The sequence below is a fragment of the Melospiza georgiana genome, chromosome 4 (assembly GCF_028018845.1).
Source record: "Melospiza georgiana isolate bMelGeo1 chromosome 4, bMelGeo1.pri, whole genome shotgun sequence".
Classification (NCBI taxonomy): domain Eukaryota; kingdom Metazoa; phylum Chordata; class Aves; order Passeriformes; family Passerellidae; genus Melospiza; species Melospiza georgiana.
Window position 1 is genome coordinate 5,371,939 of NC_080433.1, and position 26,751 is coordinate 5,398,689.

Sequence of the window (26,751 nt, forward strand, 5' to 3'; positions counted from 1 at the left end):
TGAATGTGATTTTCAGCTTTAATAGGTGAAAATTGCCATAAAAAGGCAATTTTTGGCTTAATGCAGGGAAGAGAATTCTGCTCATTCAACTTTATATTTCTGTAAGAATAAATATGATGCATATGTGAAATGAGTTCATTGTCTATTTTTAAAAAGTATATCCTTTATGTTCTAGCAGGAGGTGCAAGCCATTTGTTGTCTTTTTAGTGGAAATTACAGTCAAACATAAGTTAGGAGGACTTGTTTCCTGTTTGATATTTCCCCCCTTTAAACTTTATTTAAATTGGAAAAAGTCCCTCTAGGAAACTGAAAAAAAACACCTAGCAAAAACAAAATTGTATTCTAAAATCCACTTAGCAAAAACTTTCTGCAAAGTTTCTTAAAATGGCAATTGAATTTTTTCTTTTACTGACTGGAAACAGATGCCTGATAAGTCAATAACTGAAGACCTCATGTTTTGTTTAAAGAAAAAAATTAAGAAAGCAGGTGTGAGAGGGAAAAATCTGGGGGGGAATTTGAACAAAGCAAATCGCTGTTCAATTTCTCCTCTGCAAAACACAAACAAACTCAGCCCTTAAGAATTGCTATTATTTCTTCACCTTGTCATTTTTTACTCCCTCTGATGTAACTATTGAAAATCAATGGTTCCTCATTGACTGAGGTGGGCGAAAACATGCCATATATTCTTTCTTGATGCAAGAAAGGGAAATATAAGGTTCAAGACTGCAACTAACTTTCTTTACTGAGTGCCTAATTTTCATAAGCAGATTGCAGCTGAGCTGGGTACTTGTTTGAAATCTAGAATATGCAATACTTGACCAGAATATGACCAGAATATGACCAAATAAAGATTTTATTTCACATCCTCAACCAGCTGACATTGGTTAGAGCTACAAAAGTCACTTGAAAACAGGCAGTGACTGCTGACTCAGAGGTTACACTCCACTCTGACAGCATGAAATTAGTTGCAGTTGGACATTATACGCGTTTCTGGTCTACTCGTGGTCAAGGACGTCTCCTGCAGTAACCCAAAAGCTTTGAAGTCTCATCTGGAGAGCAAAATCCCCAAGGGAAAGGTCACAATTTAGGAGAAGCAACAGCATTCTGATAAACAGGATAAGGGAATTTTAGAAACTTCAAGACTAATTTTTTTTTTTTTTCTCCTTCCTTTCCGGCCCACACAGGTATTGCTCGAGGCATCAGTCCTAGAAAAATTAGGCTACTGTAAGATTTATTGGCTGAGTGCAGAGTTTACATTACATTTTCTCTCATCACTTTCTCCTGGAGTAATTGCCTATGCATGCACAGTCCTGGCTGCAAACAGTGTGGTCTAATCCTTGGGTGGCTCATTTTGGGGCTCATCCAGCTAAAAGTTGATATCACCCATGAGCAGCTGAGTCCTTTAAAAGGACTCAGAAATTTGGGACTTTGCAGGGAGATAACATGGCTCTTTAGAAGAGAAGCCCCTCATTACAGGGTTTTTGCAAACACTGTCTCTCAGTTATTTATTTCCTGCAACTGCTGTTTTCCTTCATGTTTGATTTTTTTTTTTAACTGTAGTTTTCTTTCATCAGCAGCCACTGTAATTGATATATAAAGTACCTATAGATGTAGTTCTAGTTGTGAAATTTGTGGTTAAATCATTGTGTGAGTTTTCCTTTCTTAATTTTATACATCCAGTGGGCCTAGAAAATCAGGCACAGGGTTTGAAAAACTCTCTCTGTCTTCTTTGTCATAATAAGCACAGTAAATGCTCAATTTCAGCTGGAAACAATGAAATCAAGTATGCAGAAGAGTCACTGACTGGGAAAGCCAGCCAATTAATTCTCCACACAGCACCCCAAAGAGCTGGACTAAAAAATCCTTGTGAGTCCCTTTCTACTCAGGTTATTTTGTAATTTTGTCACTCCAAGAGCAAAACCTTGGTAGCAGGTACAAATTACAGCACTCACAAAACACCTTATGGATCCTTCTATTCAAGGTTATGATTGGGAAGGGATAAAGATTTGACACTGCACAACAATATTTCCCAAGCCTCTATACAGAGTATTTTACAGTGAAAATATTTTATGAGCTCTGAGAGCTGATGATTATGAGATTTATACCAGTGGCTGAAGAAATCCTACATGCTCTTTAAATCAGGCTAAGCACCTCTGTCTTCTTAATTCTTGTATGTTATCATTCCATCCTTGAATTTTGCCCAGGAATGCCTAAATGTAAATAGTAGTGGAAAAAAGAAAAAAAAAAAACCAAAACAGCTAAGACTTGGCTGGTAAAACCAGAGCCAGACCTCAGAGTCTGACCCATGGTGAACAGCCTCAGCATTTTCTCTCATTTCTAATACTGCAGTGTGATGTAGAAAAAAGGTGAAACCCAAATAATTTCCTTTTGCAAAAATTACAGTTCTTCAAAACTACAATAACCTGTGCCTGAAACAACACGAAGAAAGGCGGGACACGTCACGTCAAAGCCCGGCTTTATTATTCTTTTTGGTTCCTTGGAAAATATTTCATGACACACGAACCTCTTGAACAGTAGAGAGACATCCAGCTTTGAAATAATAACTGGGGGAAGAGGGTAAACCGAGCCATATTTTTCCAAGCATTCCAGGTGCCCTCTGCAATTGGTGACCTAGTCAAGAATGAGAAACAATGCAATCCCAGGGGCCCGCCGCCAAAAAGATCCACGGCCACTAAATGCATTAAGACATTAATGTCTACTTTGGGATCAGTTCTCAACTTAGCAGGTTAACCTCTGGCCCACCAGGGAACAAGCAGCAAACAAGATTCAGCCAAAGCTTGTACTCAGAGGGTAATTGATAGCTGCAGCCCACCCATCTGATGCATTTTTTTGATGGAGATAATTTTCCTCTCATAAGGGAACGATCCGTAGGAATAATTTAAGTTGACGTCTCAACACTAAATCAAAATGCTGTGGTCTGACATAGGTACTGCTAGATGATCTGAGTCTTTCCAGCTAAAGGACAGAGGGGAAGGCAGGAGGGAGAGAGAGAGAGAGAGAGAAGCCTTGGTTTGTTATTTTGGTCATTTTTTGGAAGGAAAGTTTCCATTTTACTGGCAAAAAAATCAGCTTTCCTTTGGAATAATAAGGAATCACTCTTTATGCCTTTCAAAATTGTTATATTTTAGATCTCAACAAAATGAGTCTTTGTGTAGCATTTTTGGGTGAGTGTTTTTGATGTTTGCTTTTTTTTCTTTTTTGAAAAGATGACTTATTCTGCTGAAGTGTAGGGAGCTGTCAATTGATTTTTAGTACATTAATGTAAGCAAAATTTGCCTGTAGAGGAGATAAAATTGATATGAACATTTGATATTAACATTACTTCTTCTTCTTGTCTCTTGCCTTTTGCCTTTTGCAAGAGACATTCTAACAGGTCTGGTTTTATTTCCCTTCTTTGTCCCAAAACTGTATGAAAAATATCAAAGAACATCAAATATCCAGCACTTTCTTAGTATTCTCACATTTTCTCTACACAATAGTAGCCCAAGCTTTGGGGAATACATAGAAGCAGAAAGAAACTGGCAGTAAATGGTGCTGGTAATGCTGGAGATAGAAGCTGAATGTCAATCCATCTGTTTTTCTGATAGAAAGAGAAAGTTATTTCATCCGTTAAACCATTTGACATCTTTGTTTACAAAATCATTTTTTGTAATTTAATCTAGAAGTTGACTATGGCATGAATGTGTTTTTATTCTTATTCTATGATATTATTCAGAATTTATCTTGCTGATTAGGGCAGAAAGTCATTCCATATGAGACACTGTCATCTACAAGACATGAAAGCAGCACCATATTAGTATTCCAGGACACAATCTTTTGTGTTAACTCTCTCCAAAATATTCCTTCCTGAAGCAATTCCTTCCTACCTGAAAGCTCACATAATCAGAACAAGACTCCAAATTTCAGGAAATGAAATAATTAATTAATTAAGCAATGCAATGGAGATTTTGCACCTGAGCAGAGGGAGGGACTATCCAGGTAGTTCTGTCAATGCAATAAACAGTTAATTATTACGACAAAGCTTCATGTTGTGACATTTCAAAAATAACCCAACATATTAGACAAGTAGCAGTTGCAGAAATCAAATATAAGCTCTGTATTTAGGACATTTTCCTTGTAATACTATATGTTGTTTCATGGTTCCTTTGGTTTGGCCAATGTTACAAGGTCTTTCAACCTACAACAAAGCAGAAAGCCAAGAGAAAAAAAACCCAAACCCTAAAATCAGTTATTTGATTTTTGCTTATTTGGTTGGTTACTGAACAAAAAATATCTAAGTAGTTATTTGACAAAGTAGACTTTGGACTGAATTGTGCTAGCTGGAAGTTTTTATATTGTGAATCAGAAAACTGTGCACTTCAAATGGGATTTATACAATGAAAAACACCTTTAAAAAGTCCTAAAGGCAGAAATTTCCTACGGCATGTGTTTAGGGAGTAGCAGGTAAACTAGAGTGGGATATTTTAGAATATTCTATGATTTTACCCATCTTAAAGCAAAATATCAGCAGTCTGTTAAAACTGTAATATATTTTTATAGTTTAAATATAATCTAATTTTTTCTCAACACAACAAATAATGAAGAAATATATTTGAATTTCCGCTTTTAAAAGCTATAAAGGATTATTTTAGGGATATCAATTTGTTGTCATCTTTTCTCCTGATAAAAAATCCAAAAAGGCCAAATCCAAACAAAATCAAGACCAAAATATATATATTTGTAACCGTGCTCTGTTCAGGTAAAACAATATCAATTGGAAGCAGAAGCATTTTGATCACAGAAAATAACCTGAATTATCTTTCCTTTTTCAAAATGAATTGAGTATTTACGACATTTTGGTTTGGTACACTTTTTCTTGTGTAGCATTCAGTCAGGTCTGTTGATCATTAGACTGTTCCCTCGGGTACAAATAAATTTCACATAATGAAGGTTTTTCCTTATTGCTGAAAGCTTTAGTTCCTGTTTTATTTCCCCCCACACAGTAACTATACTACTATCTATAGTAAATTACTGTGACCCATTTGCATCCTTTTCTTGACCTAGGGGTGATTTTACTGGCCTCTTGGGTGGGTGACGCTGATTTACTCCACCATTTCTTCTGCAGAGAGGTCAACAGTTTAATAAGCATTGGGACAAGGCTGAAGCTTGAAGTAACATTAGATAGTTGAAAATTAAATAACACCAACTAGATCTCAACATCCCTCTGGTGAGATAAAGTTCTTTTCTGTGTAAAAAGGCAGCCTTGGTCTCGTCTTCAGTCTCATGAAAATCAGGGCCACATCCTCACCTGACTGCAAATTTTTCACATCCTGTCGAGGTTCAGTGATTTATATCATTTTATGTAGTGTAGGTGGAGATACACATTTTATTTGCATTCCCATAAAGCAGAAAAAGAGCCCATGCAAGGATGAGAATCTGTCCCTGTAAAAGCACTCGCCATGGTCATCATGCAGGTGGGCTGGTTTGTAATCTTTATTGTGGCCAACGTATTTGAAAGGAAATTTTGCTTTGTGTTGCCACTTTAAACTTTTTTCTTTTATTTCTTTTTTTTTTTTTTTAACAGCACAGACTTCAAAATGCTTCTTTGAAACAACTGAAGAGCGAACTTTAATTCATGTTTTTTAAACAAAGGTTATGTGAGACTTACAGAAGGCTCACAAAGGAAAAATATCAGCAAGAATTGCACATTACGTTTAGAGTGCTACTGACTTTCAAATTTCTCTACAGGTATTATTTCCCATGAATAGGAACAAAGAGCAAAAACAGTTAAAAAAGCATATTCAAATGTGTGCATAAAAAGGCATGGTAAATGAATACTGTTTAGTTTGCTGACATAATTACTGGAATGTAATTTTTATGAGTCGTAGAAATCTTGGCATTTTCACTGAACCAGATAATTAGACTCTGAATAGAACAGGGTCAGAATAATTAATACATCAAAACTAGATGAACTTTTTCTAATTATTTTTATTTAATCTCTATTATAATTATTGTTATACTCTGCTGAGCATGATTGCCTCATGTTCATAGATTTGAATGCTGTCTTATAGTTGCATCCTGGGACTTTGTGGAATATTAACAAACCGTGGCCTGGAGAAATTAGAATGGTGTCGTTTCATGATGGAATTCTAAATTGGAATTTTTCTATTTTTCTATGTAGTTGCACAAATTTTGCTTCACTATCATTTAAAAAATGAATTTAAAAACAAAGTCTTTTCGTTTATTTATTTTTGCATTAAAGGGGAACTTCTCCTGAAGTTAAAAGCAAGCTCTTTAAATGCACCTCCCTCCCCCTCTCTTCTGACTAGTGCAATTTTTCAGATCTCATCATTTTTCCTTTTAATTAGATTATTTTTTCTGATTGCATAGTTTCTCCGCAAGCTTTTGAAACATCAAAGTTAAGGCCAGGCTCCACCGACTGAATTCAAACAATCACTCAGAAGCATGGAGAATAAGAAGCGCTTCTGTAGTAAATGTTGATGTAATTGAAGGCATGTGAGAGATTTTAGTCTGCATCCTATTTTTTTTCTTTCTTTGAGAAGTGCAAGCATTAAATATAACCACTACAAATGCCATCAAGGGGAGATTCAACAAGCCCTCTGACGTCAAGTCTGCTGGACAGGGCCTAAGAGTTGCTTTGATGACTTAAATATATTTTTCTAATTCTCTATTATACAGTATTTATTATGTCTAAGAAACAGAACACATGTAGCTGAAACAAAAGGCTCAATTATAAAATCTTTCCCTGTGCTTTAGGTGGTAAAATTTTATTAACTTGGTGCAAAAAGCTGCCTGTTCAATTTTGGCTAACTCTGGTATCCCACCAGGGTTTTTTCTTCAATACTAAATTTATGTGCCATGCATGTGCCCAGAAACCTGTCTAAGTCTTTGCACACTTACACTGGTATAATCATAAGTAGAAATAAGAATTATATTTACTTTTAGAGTTTGAAATTCTCACTACACTTGACTGTGAAGAGGTTTCTTTAAAAAGATCAGGGTTAAAAACAAAATTTTGGCCTTTGCTTTCTAGTACCTTCTGTTTACTATTATATTTTATCATCATGGACGTTTTAAGCAGAAGAATTGGTCTATAAAACATATTTGGTTTTATTCCACTTCAAAAAGTAATTCCATAAACAGTGTTTAACCCAACCCTCTTATATTAGATCACTGGACCTGCACACCAACTCTAATGAAACCTCTACTTCTTCTGTCCCACACGTGATCTCCATGGGAGCAGAGATAATATATTTACTCAGCTTTCTCTAGCACAAGTTTTTATGTCTTTTTTTTATTTCCTGTTTTTTTTGTTTTGTTTTATTTTTTTCTAAAGCAAAGCAACCTACTTTTCATCCCTCACCCACTCCTTGTCTCTAAACATGAATCCCAGCCCTTATCAGATTACTTTACAATGAACAGAGATACCTAAAAAAGATAAGTGACCATCTTCCCTTTAAAGGATGCCCAAGATGACACTATTTCCTGCACCAAGAAGATCTGACTAATCTCTGTAGGATTTCATAACAGACAGTCAGTGCTCTGGGAAAGGAACCTGGCCTCATTTCCAGAGCAACCCTCCTTTGTTTAATGTCCTCCCTGGTAGATCTCCAGCATGCACAACCCAGCTCCCAGGAGAAGGAATGTGGACAGCTGGAACTGGGAAAAGGGATAATGAGGAGACACCGAACCCAGCCTGAGTTTCATGTTAATTACATGGCATTCCAGACTCTGTATCATGAAATTATAGAATGGTTTGGCGTGGAAGTGACTTTCAAGACCATCCTAACACCCCTGCCATGAACAGGGACACTATTTACTAGACCAGGTTGCTGAGGACCCCATCCAACCTGGCCTTGGACACTGCCAGGGATGGGACTTCCTTCTCTAGCAGAAAGAACTGGGACAACACAGTGTAGTTTTTCACCAGAACCTTGCAGGTTAATTAGGCAGATGCTGTTATCCAAGTGTACATTGTTTGTTCTGTCATGGTAATCCCACTGGAATAGGCTGGGCCGTCTTGAGGAGCCATTTGCTAAAATCTTCCTCCAGAATCACCTTAGGGAAGTAATTGTAATTGAGTTCTAAGGTTTTCTTACAAATAAAAGAAAGTATTGCCCCATCTTTTAATCTATTGTGTTAGGATCACAATGGGGAAGGCCCAGAGGTCACCTAAACAGAACACAACTGCTAGAAATGATGGCAGAGTCAAGTGAGGGGTGATGGAGCCTTGTGAGGACAGCACTGAAAGGATAGCATTCAAAATTATTATAGATGAGTACCTAACCTACACTGTTTTGTTCACCTCTATACTTCTAGACCTTCAATAGACCCAGTCCTGAAAGAGGTGATGTACATGGCTAATCTGCTGGAGTTAAATTATTTATCACAAATATATCTTCTTCTGATGCTGTAGGCTGACAAAAATCAACCTACAAAGTTTATGAGCCCATGGCATGGTCCTTCCTCCAGCTGCAAAGAATTCACTCCCTCTTTCATATTGTTGTAAACAACCTTTTTTTCCTCAAATAGAGCTGCATTTTCATCATTTTTGGGTGAAGTAAAAAAAAAAAAAAGGTACATTTAAACTTGCACGATTCTGCCCAGCAAATGCATTTCCTTAGAGCCTGCTCTGGTGATTAAGTTGTACCCCGGGTCAGCTAATTTATGGTTGATATCAGTGAAAGGTCAAGCATCCTGGGTGTGGGAGGAGGGAAAAGTGAGTGTGTGGAGGAGTTTGCAACCAGAAGGTTGCATTCAACTGCTGATGCAACTTAAGGAAAACATTTCAAAATCTAGATTAAGAGGAAACACATAAAAAAAAAAAAAAAAAAAAAAAAAAAAAAGCCAAACCTACAAAACTTCCCAAAGTTGAGAAATAATGGACACTGATATAGTCAAGTACAGCTTTTGTCTGTTTCTCATACATCTTTTCCATTCATTCTTCCCATCATCAAGTTTTTCCTCCAGTCTTTTCACATCTCTTTTCTGTTCTTTTTGAATTCTGATGTTCATGCAGTTCCTACACTCTTCTATTTTTCTGATTTTATGGAGCAGATAAATTAACACTAAATTGTCTATCTGTTAAAAGTCCCTAAAACCTCTAAGATACTAAAGGTACTCACCAGCTCTCCCTACAATAAAAGTGTAAAATTTTACAGAGTGGTTTTAACAGTATGATGCTTGGATATCCACTTTAGGATGAAGTGCACCCCTAAAGGTCTTTATCTCCCCATTAACAGTCTGAGGGTTGTAGGTTAGTCATTCACATGCAGAAGTTCATGAGGCATTCTCCTAAATTTAGGTGACTTGACTTCCCCAGTGAGCTATGAAAGGTCTAACATTTTCCCCAGATAAAAATTTTGCATACTTTCTGTCTAAGAGTGAGAGGTGAAAGCAGTGAGCAATTTTCTCTCAGTGACCATTTCCACTTCTGAGATGAGCTCATTTCCACAGTAGTGAAGTGTTTTATCTGCAGTTTCCAGAATGGTATCCCAGAATTTTCTTTGAGCCATCAATTTGAGTGGTGCAGGAAGGTGATTCCGGCTGATTTAAGAAGATGGTGAATTACACCATCTTTCTTTAGCCTTCATCCCACTCTCATGTTAAAGGCTACCTCATTGCTCCACTTCCTCAGGTCTGTGTTTCACATTTCCACACAGGATGCAAAAAATTAACAACCCAGTGTCTGTGCCTTCAGCCCAGATTTGGGCTCAGTCCCAAACATGAAGGATTCCAGGAAGGATCTCTGTTCTTCACAGTGGTACGTGGTCAAAGCTCCAACACGTTTCCATCATGAAAAATATTTCTAATATTCAGTTTTAAAATAAAGCCAGACATTGATAGATTGGAGCAATTTGTTAGAAGGCCTTTAGGATGGTCATGAGCTGGTGCACTTGCCCTGTGAGGACACATTGAAGGAGGTGGACATTATACTTTTATGTTTGAAAATTTTCTCAACAGATTTGTTAAAATTCACAGCTGATATTTTCCATAATTAGCAGAAAAGCTAAAACCCCATCACAGCAAAATAAGATGCATAATGTTCACATATGATCAATTTTGTTTAAATTTTGAAGTGACAACAACGAACTTTCCTGATTAGAAATACAAATATCTGTTTGTGACTATAGACACAAGTGAGACATCAGTAACAAATAAAAACCTCAGCCATAAACATGATATGCTGAGGTCTGTAAGAGTAGCTGCTGGTTGAGCTCCCACCACTGCTACAATAAACAGCTATGAGCATCTCTGCCTCTGCCCTGGTGTCTGCAGATTGCTGCTTGCCAGCTGCATGAAGCTAAAAACTCAATAAATTTCAGGTACCTCATGGCACCGTGTACCCTCTTGGTGCCAAACTAAGCACATAGGTCTGCAAACATATTGGCTGTGTCATTTCACAGACCAGAAGAAAAATGAATAAGCCATGGAAAATCTTCCTGCAGAACTGATATTTAAGTGGTGAGTCCACTCATTTGAACAGCAAGGAAAGATGAAGGAAAAGAAAGATGTTGGTAGTTCTTTCCTGCATAGGCTATAGACCAAGCTGTTGAACAGAGCCCTTTTCTCTTGTGTTCCTCGTGTGGGATGTGCAGCAGACACTGGCAAATTCCTGTTGTGGGGATGGAAGGCTGCTGCTGCTGGCATAGACCAGCACAGCAGATCCTTCACAGGTCTGGTCTAGTGGAAGGTGATCCTCCCCAAGGCACTGGGTGCTGGAATGACCTCCAAGGTCCTTTCCAACCCCAACCATTCCATGATTCTATGATTCCCTGATACAGAGTGGCTGGTGAGACATGTCAGGAGGTGACAGTGACATGCAAGCTCTCCTCTCCTGCCCTCTCACAATGTTAAAGCATCCCAAAGGTGTGTTTCCACTTCACCTACAGGATGTAAATTGCCAAGGCTCAGAAACCTTAAATCCATTCTGTGAGGGTCTCAGCCGACACTGCAAAGAGTAAGAACATGGGGGAAAGCTGGGCAGTACTTATCAATTCTTCAAAAGATATGAAGTCTAATCTTGCTCTGGCAGACAGCAATGGAAAAGTTCTCAATGGCTTTGCTGGAAGAAAACCAGGTCCTCAGTGCTGCAATTTTTTGTGCAGAAGATCACAGTGAGTGGAGTGGAGTTAAAAGTGCCAGTGACAAATGTAACCATTGCCATCCAGTGGTGCCATGGGCTACTGCATATGGATGGAAAAATCTTCCTTGCACCATATCGCAGAAAACACATCTCACACTGGAACCAGGTTTCTACAGCATCACCTCAAGGGCCTAAGAGAGCTGAAATATTGCTCAGGACTTGCATCTACATAGGGCTGGGTTAAAGATTTTGACTTTTTTCTTGTCTGTGGAAAAACTAAGATATGGCAATCAGACTTGTTCCTTCTGCTGTCTTCTGCTGTAGAAAAAAAATGTGCCTTTTATGCCTCGACTGCAATTGAATGCAAGAAATCCCACTTCTATCTTAAGGCTATTAGAAAAATAAGAACATGTAGTGAGTGCATATAATTGATCTGAACTTTTCTTTCAAGTTAACAGAAAGCTCAATAATTCCAATAATGAGTTCAAACAATCCCAATTTAATCATTTTCATACAAAGCTTTCTCCCTTTCCTGCCTCTCCTTCCACAGACAAAAGTGAAGTGATTAATATATTTTAGTGCTTTTATGAAGAATCCAAGCCCTTGCCCATTATTAAACAAATCTCCACTTAGGAAAAGGAACACAAATAGACGCAGGGATAAAAATTATTTTCCATTGTAGGAACGGAAAAAGCTGAATATGAAATAAGGGGGGAGTAGCCTACAATGTGACAATTGAAAGTTATGACTAAATCAGGATGATGCTGGATAAAATAGCTGGCTGTGGTGTGTTTTGCATAGTGTAAGTGATCAAATTGTGAGCTGGAAGTTATTTCCTGGAGAAAACATTTAGTCATTAGAAGTTTGATTTCCCTCTTGCTTACTAGTCGTGCACATTTCATACCATTTTCCAACCACTACACCTCCTAAACAAAGCTGACACCGCTGCAAAGTTATTAAACAAGTGACACAAGCAATGAATAAGGTTAATGCATCTCAATCAGGGATGAATTTGACCCTCTGGGCTGTGTCATATTTATAGGATTTACAGTCGGCATCAGGTTCGCTGGTGCACTCTGCTTGCTTTGTGGCAAGGAGGCAGAGCAGCTGTGAAACTTCCAGATCAGTTAAGATGGAATTGTTTTGCTCATGAATTTGACCCTGGATGCCATATGGACTGGGAAGCTCATTTGATTTTAGCAGCTCTGCTGTCATAATGTCTTTCCAAAACGATGCAGCTTCAGATGTTTAGGAGCTGCATTTACCCTCCTAATCATGTAGTTGGAATGTCTGAGGTTTTTATACCTCTATATACTATACAAGTGATCAAAAACATAAATTATAGACAGGATTCAAGTTCAATTTCTGGTCGAACTACCTAGTTTTGCAGTTGCCTGAGAAAAAGCAAATTAATAACAACCATAAACACCTGCAGAAGAAAGCTGAATCTCATTGAAATCTGAACAATCTTCTTAAGGTTTGTCCATTTTCCCCAAAGACTATTAGGGAATTTGGTGTGACACCTGCTAATTCAGGTACTAAATGCCTTAAGTTAGATGTGATTGCGGATCTGAGCTTTTGGTGCTATGAGACATTTCTGCATCAACTCTGAGGAGTGAGAGCACCTCCAGCTTGATAATTCACCTTTCCAGACAAACACTCTGTATTATGGATATAACAATCAGGATGAGCATGTTGTTGGAGAAATGCTTCAAGGCCTTTATGATGGTTTTATAAACATTTACCTGTGTGAGAAATTATGGTAGTTCAAATATTTAGAAGAAATTTTATTTCTCAGCTATTCCTGTTTTGAGAGTCTTAGTTTTGGTACACGTCCAGGCCACCCTCTGCAGCATTCAAAGCCAGGTAGATTTGCTTTGGTTTGCTCTTGAGAAAAAAAAAAAAAAATTAGGCATTTAGTGGTCCATCAAAAAGATATTAAACACTGTGATGAAATGGGAAAAATTATTCTGGAGAATATGAGAAAAATTCATATTCATATTTTCAGCTAGTGTTTGAGTCCAATACTACCTCATCTCTGTTTGCTATGATCAGTAGGGTTTGTCCTCTGGAAACATTTTGCAGAAACCATAAGAGAAGCTTGTTTGTACAGCACACAGAGCTCCTTTAGAAAAAAGTTAGACACTCTGGGGTGTTCAACAGACTATCCCAAACATTTCTCTCTTTTCTGTTCAGACCAGGTGCATCTCAATTTGATTTCTCTAATAAAAACTTGCATATGCCCATCTGTTCGTATGAAAACAGAATGTTCTATGGCAATTATTTGTCTCCCTGTAGGCAAAGGGTGAGATTGAGAATGAATTACAGGCAGCACATTAATTACACATGCATTGCACAATTGGAAGTGAAAGAAATTTAAGAAACTACACTGAATGTGAGAAATAGCCTAAATGTGTTCTATAGATCAACTGATAGAAAGGAAGATTGGGCTGATAAAATACAGACTTTAAAAATACCAGGTCAATACTAGCTACAACATGGTGAACCAGGTATTTTGACTAACCTCTGGGATAGTTTCTGCTTATGACTAATACCATTACCAAAATTCCCTAGAGGAATTCTGACAGGACTCTGTGCAATTAGGAAGATGTAAATATGATCTATATTTTGTCACGTCTGCTAACACTGCCATAGTTCAACCAGACAATCAATTTTAAATTGGGTTGATGTAATGAAATCAATATCAAATTTGTATCATGGATGGGAGGAACAAAAATGCAATTTTTCAAGATATTTTAAAATATTTTAGCATGTTATGCACATCCTACATTGGTACAGCACTCAGACTTGGTTTTTGCCTCTTTTTCTTCCCCAGAGGAGATCATGAGGTCTTGGTTTGTCCCCAGATCTTAAAATACTTCATCAAAGAGCTTTGTGTTAATGTCAGGTATAGGACATCTTCATCTGAGTCATTTGGGTCCTAGATCAGTCACATCCCTATGATTATTTTCCTGTAATTCACAGCAATAAAGACTGAGGATAGAGAAATTTAGCAATTTTCACTTTGAATGTCCATGAATTTTTATGCATAGATTACATTTGGGTTTAAATTTTGAAATAATCCCTTTTTGCCTTTCAAAGGAAAATTGAGGCTTAAAACTCCATGCATCATAATTGCAATGGAAATGAACACACAAGAAAACAAAACAGTAGACCTCAGGATAGCCCCATTCCAGTCTTGCTAACCTTATCAGATTTTTAACTTTTGTGAATCCTAATTTTCAGAAGTACACAAGGAGGTGGAAACTTGAATTTCCATTAAAATAAATTAAAAAAATCACAAGTCTCCCATCCTTATGGTTTTGTTACAAGTTTAAAAATATGTCACAGATAATATAATACTTCATGATGAGTTCAGGTACGGTGAAGTTTGCAAGAAAATGTCAGTTCATTGTGAGCTACATTTGAATCAGCTGAAAATGTAGCTGTAGAAAAGAGAAAAGGCATGAAAATGAAACAAAATTGAACTTAGAAGCATATGCCCACCTCCTGATTTGTCAGCCCATCTGAGGGGCTTTAAGATTTAATTTATATTTATACATATTGCTTTCTGCAATGCCTGACATTCTCATTATAAAATGTGGCCAAGGACAATAGAGAGTGAATAGACATGGGAATGAACACGCATATTTTTGGCCTGGCTATGTTTCTATTTGGAAATATTGGTGGGATGTATGAAATGTCCCACATAAATGTTCTTGTATCATTTCAAGATGGTTTGACCTGAAGTATTTATACATATGGAGCTATGTATGAATTTACATGTTGGATGGGAAGGGTTGTGTGGATTTTATGGTACGAGACCAAGCATCAGAGGCTTCACTTTCTACTTTGGACAGGCCACAGATAACAACACTCCCGGACGAGCAATGCAACTCCTCTGTGCTCACATGGAATTATAAGGGAAGCGGTAGAATCACCATCCCTGGAAGTGTTCAGAACCCTTGTGGATCTGGTGCTTCAGGGCATGGCTCTGTGGTGGACCTGGCAGTGTTGTGTTAATGCTTGGACTTGACAATCTAAGAGGTATTTTAAAGCTTTAATGATTCTACGATTCGATCCATCCTTCTGGCTTTATCATAAGCCTTTACAGAGGAATCTTTTTGTTGGTGTGTCCCTTGCAGAACCACAGTGAAAGTTTTCTAAAACATGTAAAGAATATTTGTTTCTTTAGGTGCAAGGAAACAAAGGAATGAAAAATATATTTTTCATTATTTCTTTCCTCTTGAATTCCTCACTGGGAAGGGAACACAGAGCTTCCAGTAATTGATATTTTGTGTTACACATAATGTACACTGTGGCTAAAGCTTTTCCTGACACGAGAGGCTACTGAAAACGCCACCAAGTCTGAACATACGCAGCAATTTCTGCCTGTGCAATGTTTCTTTTGAAGCCTTTGATCTCACCTTAGTTTTAGAGCATACTGTCCACAACCTAATTCAAAAAGGTGGTCAAGCACTTGCTTAAAGATGTTGTTACCAATACAGTTTTCCAGACTGAAGATAGAGACATGTTAAACAGAGAAATGAACTGATGCTAATGAGTGTATCTGCCTCTGAAAATCTCAGGTTGATAGAAACAAAGATTTTAGAGCAGAAAAGACCATAAGATGATGCAACTTCACTTCCTTTAAAGCATAAACTATCACATTTCATCTAGCTGCTTGTGTAACAAATCCAAATGTTCAGTTAACAAGTACTTAGTAAGGGGACAAATGACTACTACTACCCTTTAAAGAGTTGTGTGATATTCTCAGATATCTGATTTTAAACATCTTTTTAAGTTGTGGAGAATTAATTGAATCTCCTGCCAAAAGTCAATCTCATTTGTCACAGATTCTCCCACACTTGTCCATTAGTAGTCTTGCTGACTCATTTTCAAATTATCTGCCTCTTTTATGTATTGTTTTTCTTTATTTATTTTTTTCAATTCCCTCTACTACTTCTGGCCTTCTTTGGGAAGTTTTTTCTGTGTACTGACATTTTCCTAATCCTTCCTCCTTTCACTGCCTCCAGTTCACCCCCATCTATCTTTCATAGTCCAAATCTGCCGCTTTATTTTCCTTGTGAAATCTGGGAACGAAAGGGAAAGAAGGAAATCAGCATTAATGTGTGGACTGCGGATGGGACAGAAATCCTTATCTTACTTTGAAAGCAAAGTTATTGTAGTGATGCTGGCTTGGCTTTGGAGAAGCTTAACCATCTCAGTACTTGCCCATTTTTGAGTCTGTAGTCCAAATCTAAAAGCCTGTTGTGGCTATAAGAATGAGCAGTTCTCAGAGAAGTTGGATGATTAGAAAAAACTTCACAAATGGAAAAACTTCACTAATGGAGACACTGTGATATGGAAAACAGTGGTGTAAAACCATGGATACATAAACAGGAAAGGAAGAATACTGGGAGAAGAGTTTAAAAGCATATTGGAAACTGAGGTGTACTCTGCTCCTGGAGTTGAGTTTAAAAGAAACTGTGCCTTTTAATCCTCTAAGAGCCCTTGGAAACTTTGTCACCTTATCCTATTGAAATTCTAGTTTGAAAGGAAATTAGGCAGCTTTTCAAATTAAATTTTGGCTAGGATACAATTACTCATAAAACACAACCACTGAAAAAAGCTATATTCTATTCCTTCTTTATTTATCCAAACAGTACAGTCCTGTCAAAACCACAAGCTGATGTCCACAGTCCACTTCTTTCAAGTCACCACATTTACTTTTTCACCAATCCAAGCAAAAACTGTCTGTAAGAAGGGAGAGTTGAGGGTTTCTAGCTGATCTTTAGCTTCCATGGGGCTGATTCCCACTTCTTTAATGGAGGCCTGATCTCTGAACGTGCTCTCTGGGGCAGCTGAATTCATAGAAGGACACAACCAGCAATTTAATCCAGGTCCTCACAAAAAAACACCTCACAACATCTTGTCCACAGGGATGTTTTCCATTGCTGCTATTTAGGTGTTTATCTGCTGGAAGGATCTAACTATGTTAAACAATACTGTGCAGAGATTTCCTAATATTGAGATCAACTCAGGACCCCAAAGCCGTGTAACCACAATGCCATGAAATATCACCAGAGGAACAGGTTAACTAGCCCAGGAACCAGCCACAGCCATGTAATCCTACTACTTGTAGGACCCAATCTGTGTTGTCACAACCTGCTCCTACACGAGTAATTTGGGTACCTTTAAAAGCCTTCTTAGTCACCTGAAAGGCTTGATGGCAGCAGACAGCACACTTACAGCTGGCCATCAGTATTCCTGAGGTCAGGGAAGGAAACCAGAAACCCTAGAGGAACCTGAACCCATCATGAAGTTGGTATTAAACAGAAGTGGGGATTATCCTATTCTGGAAATGCCTATCTCTTTCTGCTGACTACAGGGTGTGCAAGATAACTACCTGAGACCAAACAATAGTTAGACTAAGTTAAGGGAGGTGAGTCTCTCTTCCAGGGTAGATATTAAAGTATCAAAACACTGGCTTTTCTTTCCTAACTGATTCCACTTGCTGAGTATAAGCCATTCCAGCAAAAAGTCAATTTTGCCAGTATAAGCAGCGTCCTCATAAAGAAAGTGTTGTTAGTACAGCTCTCCCTATAAAGCTGTTGAGTGTAGATTAGATTGTAGTTGTTTTATTTTTCTTTTCAGCTTTTATGGATTTTGCTTTTATTATAAACAAACTGGAGATGTTGCTGCAGTCTGTGAGTTTGCAATGGGTGGTTTTTAGTGGTATCAAGGCGTGTAATCACCTTGACAACAGAAGCCAAACACACATGTTCAACAAACCAGTATGCAGAAAATATTTCCTACATTAATCTTCCCAAAATCAGCAACTAGGTCATTTTTCCTAACTCCAACTTCTCAGTTTAGTTTGTTCTTGAGCTTTTGAGCTTATGATCTCTGAGTGTCCCCTACCTCTGAAGGGGAGGGAATGTATTCAATCATGCCCCTTCAGTGCTCAATCACAACTTTAATATGGTTTCCTTCCTGGTTGGTCGTGGCACATATTGAATTAGGAAGCAATCCTGTCCCAGATCCACAAACATACTGCCAACCTTATTTCCTCCACTTAATGTAATCCAGTCTAGGCCTGGATAATTGTAGGCTTTTGTTACTCCCACCATGCCCTTTTCACATGCTTCTTATATGTACAGTCTATAAGTCACTTCTTAACCCAGTTGTTCTCTCAAAACAGGTGGTCTATATTATGTTCCTCTGGGGTCTGACTCTGCTTTCATTTACCTCATCATAAATCAGGAGTTGTTGTACCAAACTGAATGGTATTAGGTCAGTGTAAAACTGATGTAAAAGAAAGAAAAGAATTTAACATTATTTCCTGCTACCGTTCTTCTCTGGGAGAGAACCACTATTATGTGGTATAACCTTTAATTTCATTTTTATGCTCCTTTTGGGACCCTTCATTTTATAAATTGTCTCCTCCCCTCAGTGAACCAATTTTGTATGACTGAAAGGTCTGTTCAGCACTAAAAGCTGAGTCTGTCTTCTGACTGGAGCATGCCTGTGGGGTTCAGGAGCCTACTCCTACCTGCTGCACAGTGAAGCTGATGCACAGTCATCTTTCTATTATTTCATGTCTACAGTCCTTCCTCTTTCCATTTTTAAGAAATGCAGAATATGATTGCCAGAGACAGAAAACTGCAGCAATTGAGTACATCACTGAGCCTGACATTGATTTTAATGGGTCCAAGATTTAGCCATCAACACTTATTACAGAGCTACGAGTCACCTCATTGAACCAGTTCCAGTCTTGTATCCAGTCTCTTCACACTTTAATTTCCTGTACTAGCCATAATCTGGAAGAGGGGATATTTGGTGGTATTTAAAAGAAAGGCAGAGTTAAAAAAAAAAAATAAAAAATTACCCAGACTCTCTGTATTTCCTTTGGTTCCATTTTTCCTGTTATCAGGTTGATCCATCCTTTCATTCAGCAATGGAAGTCCCACATCAATCTGCACTGCAGTGTGGTAAAACAAACAGGACTGAATAACATCTGGAACATTTTTTTTCCCCATTGGCTGTTGCTCAGAACAGAATCAGAATACATTTTTCTGAAGTTTAGAGTGTGTGGATAACAAGGAAATTGTAAATGACAGATTCTAAACAGCATGATGATATTTTTTTTCCTTTCCTAAATTTTAATAAGGTAATTCAATCAGTATCAGGTTGGAATGGAGTAAAGGGCGGTAGAAGTCAGTTCACTGGAAAAAACTCTTGGATTAGTGTGAAAACGGCTATTTTTCCACTTAACTCCTTTTCTTTCTTTTTTGTGAACACCTAAGAAAGAGCATTGTCATAAATGCTTCTTTCTTTCCCCCAAATTACAAAGAATGCTCCTCTGAATGCATCATTTCAGATTTGATTCAAGATTCTGTTACATCACTGTGTTTCTCTGCCCAAAACTGATAGAGACAATCTTTCATTTTGAAGAGCTGCTACTACTTAATATCTAGCAAATCACAGCTTCAAAACTGAAACACCCTTGCTAAGAGAGCATTTTATCATCAGAACCAGAAAAAAATAAAGAGGCTGAAAAAAATGTTCATACTATGATGTATCAAGTCTAACTTTCGTTTCATCAAACACAGAATCGTGTTTTCTGTCCTCCAAAGAATTTTTTTTTCATATCATTGCTAAACTCCTCTTTAGTTCATGCCTTGGTCCTGCTAGGATTTGCCATCTAAACCCTGTCTGTTCTCCAGGGAATGCGGCATTTTAAATGTTCTTTTACTATCTCTGCAGAACATGGCACTGACTATGACATTGCTTAAAAAATATGGTGGCATCATTCTTTTTCTCTCAAAAAACCCCTCAGGAATTAGGCTCATTTCAAGAAATGTTTATATAATAGACTGTTCATATAATCCCTCTCTCAAAAATTATTTAACTTCCAGGTGACAGCTTCCATCAATTCAGGCTCCTTTTGAAGTGGTTTAACCACATAAGAAATAGTTGAGGAGCTTCAGAGTCATCAGGACACTTTTTTGAGGAGGTGGATAAAATTCTGAGTCTTGCTTCAGCCGCTAGAGATCCTTCAATTTTTTGGTAACTAGCTAATGGGGCAAAAATACATTTCCTTTTGTCTTTGAAGGACTTACTTAACTTTTCCCCAAATATTTAACCAAGACAAAATGATCCATATATGTGTGTTTGAACCCTTTGACACAGGAGAAGGAACTGGACCAGTACCTCCCATATTTTGTATGTGCATTTTCTTTAATTGCTTTCTACTATGGAAAGATGAGTGAATTTTTGAGCATTAACTATAATTGCATCTTGAACAAAAAAGGACCAACCCCACTCTGTCTTTGAGAGAAATAGTTTAAGCAGTAAAGACCAACACAGGTTTTATGGCTATGACTCCCACCTGGAAGGTGGAAGACACATTTGCTTTAGACATGATGTGGATACGTACATATTTCTACCTTAATTATGTGTATCTTGTCAAAGTTCAGAGTATCTTGGAATACTCAGAACTTTGACAATATACAAGCACGCACATGTACAAACACATACTTTGGTTTTGAGACATGAAATTGTACACTTAGATGACCATTATAATATTTGACTATTTAGTCTCAGAGGTGCTGAGCAAAACCCAGTTCCTGAACGGGTGCAGTGATTTAAGATTAACTCAGTGTCTGCATCTCTCACCTCCCTATTCTCACTCGCAACATGAAGGAGAATATTTTGTTTACCCACCACCATTACTCATAGTTAGGGAGAAACACCCTTGTGAGACCAGGAGGGCTGATTCCCATCTCACTTGCCCCAGTTCAGCCCCATTTCAGACTGGGAGGACTGCATCCAGTCAAACTGGTACACGGGAGGTAGAAGCTGTCTGTGGCTGGGCTGGAGGAAGCCCAGAGGACCCCCGTGACAAACATCTGCTGTGAGCATAAATAGCAGCAGACTCGTATGGCTCACCCAACCCTTTCAAGCCCTCCCAGTGCTGTGGGTTTTGTGGGTGAGATGTTCAGCTTTGGGCTCATGAGCACAGTTGTTTCATCAGGGCATGAGTCTGAAAACAAGGACATGAAAAGGAGTGGGCAACACGGCTGGGCGTGAGCCACCCCAGGAGTCCAGGCAGGTTGCGCCGCCCGGCACATTGCTCGGCTTGGCTTGGCTTAGCTTGGGAGAGAGGTGTGATGTGAGTCAGCCCCAGGACTTGTCCAAACGCTTCCAAAAGCCTACAAGAAACATTTCTGAGGTGGGACTGGCTGGCAGTGGGACAGGGGGAGTTGGAAGGGAAGCGTGTACATGGTACACACGGGTGGCAGTCACGCAAAACCTTAACTTCTCACCGGGCAGTGACCTTAGTGTGTTTTCATGTTTATCTAAAGAGATAAAAGGTGTGTGCTTGCTCAGGAATGAAAACATGGGTAACATTCAAACAGAGGAAAGCAGAAACAGCAGTTTAAGAGGCAGGGAAATGTAAACCAGCACTGAGAAACGTTTGACTTTGCCTCTTTTTTTTCACTGTAGAGGTCATGGCTGCATTGCATTGAAGCAAATGGGAATCACCGAGCAGAAGATTTTGATAATGTAGAGCAGAGCTCTTCTAGGGATACTTCTTACTGTCAGAATTTGTAAAATCCTAAAGCTAACAATATAAATATGACCAGAGTGAACAGTTTCAGATTTTTATAATTGTAAAGGAGGCATTGAGTTCAGGATTTCTCATAAGGAAGAGGCTAAAAAAAGAGACAGAGCTTGTGAATGTGCCTTGTATTTTGCATAATGCCTTGGAAAGACCAGATGTTTCTTGAGAATTTTTCAGCTGTTTCAGCATCTTTACCAAACACCAGGTAAAACCATGTCAGTAAATACTGTCAGGCCAACATAAAATAAATGAAATTAAGGTTTAAAACTATTGGGAGGGAGTGTTTTGTTTAAAAACATGAAGGAAGCTTCTGAGTGGATACAGATTCAGGTCGCTCCAGTGAAAAACAACAATTTACATGGCGTGGATTGAGCCTGTGATGTTTCTGAGGTATTGCCTTTATACATATCTGATTTGATAGAACTGCTAGCAAAGCAGACTCTCTGTGTACAGACACAGACTGCAGGCTGCTCAGACAAAGGTTCTGATCCTTATCTCGCCCCAGTTTCACACTGGTGCAATCCCATCACTACCAGCCATTTTGCTCTGGATCTACTCTTGCTCCTCTTGCTACTCTTGTGCCAGCCCTGGGCCCAAAGTTTCCCTGTGAAAACCAGGAGAGAGAAAAACAGCAAAGAGCAGGGAAAAGGATCAATTTTTCATTTGACACCAAGTAAATCATGACTTCCTTGTGGGATGTGGTACCTTTTCCCACTCTTGGCTCCGTTTCCCATAGTGCCCTTGACCCCGGAGGTCACCTGTCATTGGAAGATGAAGCTCTGAATAAACAGAGAAGACCCTGTGGTGTCTCTTATCTCTGGGTTTTGCCTCAAATCTCCGGGCGGAGTTTTAAATTATTCATCCACTGGTGCTCTCTGCGAGTTACACGTCTCCGTCACCTGCCCCCCCTTTGCCTGCCCATTTGTGAGTGAAGGCGGTATCCTTGGGAACCTTATCAGAGATCACAGATTCAGGCTCCAGAAATGAAATAAAAGAGGAAATTGGCTGTATTAGCATAAGAGGAGTCAGCCTGGAGTTGAATACACACATCACCCAGAAGCACCACTGGCTTCTCTTATCAGCAACGTCTGATCACCACTTCTTTATACACACAGGCACACAGGCACACATGCACCACACACATGCACACACACACACACACACACACACACACACACACCCCTCCTTAATTCCACCCAGCCCATTCCTTTGTTCCAGCTCACATGGGGGAGCACACGGAATAAGGTCAGATGGCATGAGCTTCCTGAAGCAGTTTCCAGCACTCCCAAGTCCTCCTAGGTAAAAACAGCAGACAGCAGCATAAACAAAAATTTATTTATTTATTTATTTTGTTGGCAGAAATTATGATAATCCTGTAGCCTCAGCTGGAGGGGGAAGAAAAGTCAGGATAAAGATTTCAGATAGAGGGGTTCTGTTAGTTCAAGTATGATTCCTAGACCAATCTCACTGTTTATCTCTCTCCAGTGTCTCCATGATAATGCATACCCGTGGTTTATGAGCTTTTTATTAAAATATAAAAATCAAAATTAAAATTTTTATTAAAATATAAAATATCTATATAACATAATTGGACATGTTTTTGAAAATCAACACAGTGAATAATTTTGAAATTTAGAGGTGAAGATTTGTGTATTTGAAACAAATTATTTTTCTTGTGTATTTGAAACAAATTATTTTTCTGTGCTTCCTTTTCTGATGGAGACATTATCTCTGATACTACTTCTGCAGAAAACACTACACATTGCTCCTTCTTGATCAGAAAGCTGCCCTGTAAAGGAAAAAAACCCAATTATTTAATATTTTTCATGGCATAGCGAATTGGAATTTTAAAATTATGCCTTCCTTATGTGTTTTGGGACATAATTGTGTACGTGGCTTTGTACTTTGCTGTGTGTAGTTTTACTCAGGTACATTTTTCTTCTCAGAGTTGCTGCTGCCCCTGTTGCTATTGCATCTGGTAGCTGGAGAAAAAAAACATATCAAAGGGAATTGACAAGACAGACAGAGGAAAACATGCCCTGTGAGATCAACTTTGCTCACATTTTAGGATGACTTTTATCCATCTTGTGAAAAATAGCAGAAATTAATTTCCCTTCTTTTGACAGCTGTTATTTTGTTAACATCCAGATTTGGTAATTTCCATGCAGGGTTTTACTCATGCCAATATCACCATATCTCTACAGAATGAGACTCCTTTGTTCTCTAATGAATATTACCAACATCATGCAGTAAACATGCATTGGCTTTGCACATTATAAGTGGTGGGCTAAATTCTGTGGCCCTTAATTAAGCAGAAATTTAATTGAAATGAAAACTAAATCAAAAAACAAACAAAGAAAAAACTGAAAGATATGTCTTCATTTTTAATGATGGAAGTAAGATGAAATCTGGAGGCCTAGGATTTTTGAGTCAAAAAATGCAAAAGAGAGCAACTCCAATTCTCCTCTCAACATTTTTTTTATATTGGAGTACATTATTTTATATTGTACATATAATGGTAATCATAATGATGATGATGATGATGGTGATGATGATGATGATGATGATAATAATAATAATAACTATTATTATTATTATTATTATTATTATTATTATTATTATTATTATTATTATTATTATTATTATTATTATTATTATTATTATTATTTCTTCTATTGGCTTCATTCATGTCACCATGGATAAAATATAAGGTGATAGTTCAATAATTCTATCCATTTATTCAAACAGAGCTATGAATTTCTAGGAGGGTTTGCATAATTTCCCCTTTGATCTCTGCAGAGTCCTCCCCATGTCCTTGCATTCAGAGTAACATCTATGCTTAAAGGGCCTTGATGATGTTTGGAGGAAGGGATTGTGTCATACAGAACCAACCTTAATTGGATTTGAGTGGGAGGCATGATATATTAGTCTGTAACCATATGCAGGACTGATGCCAAATTTTTCCACAAAATTACTCTGGATCTACTGAAGTTGTTGTGAAAACAGCCCTTGACCTCAGAAAAGCTAAGCATACACCCTTAATACCCACCTCTCTGCCCCTGCAGTATTCGTCAATGTAGGAGGCCGTGGTATCACAAGAGGGTAGCTGGGAGGAAGATGAGGGTGATAAGAATAGCAGGGTTCACTTTTAGTCGTAACATTCTTCTTCAGTTCCTTATTTATATGTAAGTTGTGCTAATCTGACCAAGAGAAAAACACCTGCTTTGCAATGTCAACAGCAGAAAATGAGGAGTGTCATTACAGCTTTTGTTTGTGTCACATCTGGAGGCTGGAAAGGAAAACCTATGCATTAATTAAGAGTCTTTTACAGATGATAAAAATTAAAACAGCAAGGAGAGTTAACATAGTGACCTCTGTTAAACAAGATTAAACTTGTTCATTGACTAATTCAGCCCATCCAGCTGAATGGAGCTGCTGTAAAATGGAGCCTCACACAGAGTCAATGGAGCTAAGACTCAGTTGGGTCAGTCACACCCTGGAGATATTTGATTATGTGTGAGCTTGAACAGAGAACTTGAAAACAAATGCTCTTCACTGCTGTTTCAGTACATGGGGTAGAATGAGAATGGAATAGAGGTCTTAAAATATGATGGTAACATTGTAAAGGTGACTAGATAGTAGATGCTGGTCTTTTCTCAGTCATCAAGATCTTAGTTTCACCATCAGACTCAGTGAGAACAAGATTTAATCTTTCTAGGTGTTCCTGAAATCAATTGGGGCTTCCCAGATAAGAAATACTTTTCATCACGCAAACTTTCTAGTATTTCTTCCTGGTAGAGTTATGACACCGATTAACATTCTTCTAAGACTGGAAAATCCCATAGACTGTGCAGACTGGAGAAAATCACCATTTCTCTTTAACTTGGGGTTGCAGCATCATGTGGGGGAGCTTCCAACCCCTGCCATAGAAGCTGATCCTGGTCAAGGTATAATATGCTAAAGAATTCAGGTTCTAAATAAATGTGGCTAAATGTGACTACAATTTTAATTGAAATATATTTACAGAACTGCATATAAGGCTTGTGAATTTAATGGAAAAGAACCCCCTCTCACGTGAAATAAGTGAGGGGTTGATGTTTCTTTCTTAAAAGACATCATCTCTTTTAACCCATTAGGATGCCAAATTTTTCTTCGTTCCAAGTTTTCTGATTCTCCAAATACAAGTTTTTTACACACAAACACTTCATTCTGTAAAAAAATTGGGATCTTTAAGAACAGATCCTCTGGAGCTCCACAGTACTGCAGGTTCTAATCCAGCTACCTCAAACAAACTACACTGTACTCATCATGCCTTAGGCAACTCTTTCTTCTCCAAGCCTCTGACCTCCCTGTAAATCCAGGTAGTTTCCATGCACTGGTTCTATATAACTCATGTGGTCAAGCTTTCTGTATTTTCCCAACCAGCAGAACAAGCAACGTATTTATTTATTTATTGAACAAAAGTTGATATGTTTACACAATCTCACATGACTTTGGGACTCAGGGACATGTGCCTAAAGGTAAGCAGCAAGTCAGCCTTGAAAAGGGCTCTACAAAGTGTTCTTGAGTCAGTCTGCAGCTCTGGTGTGAGTCACTGCAGTGTGTTCCCACTTACTGGGTAAGAGGCAATTGCTTGTCTGAGCAAATTGGATGGCAGCCTGGAGGGGCAGAAAGCTGCACTATTCCCTTTTTCTGCAAAAAGTGCACTGTGGCAAGTTGGCTGCCTGGTATTTACCTCACAGAGAAATAAGACTTATTTCAAGAACTGAGACACAGTGTCTTAAATCCCAGGTATTGGAAGCTGGACTTTGTGTAACAAAACAAATCTGCCTATGTCTGCAGCTCATTAATTCATTACATCATCTTACTGATAACAAACCTCAGTCTACAGTTCTTCGTTTTGAACATGTGCTGTCTTTTGAATTCTTCCCCACCTCTCATATTTACATTTGTGGCGAGATGGTCATTGGAATTCAACTTTTACCTTTTGCATCTACAGGTGTCAAAGCCCAGG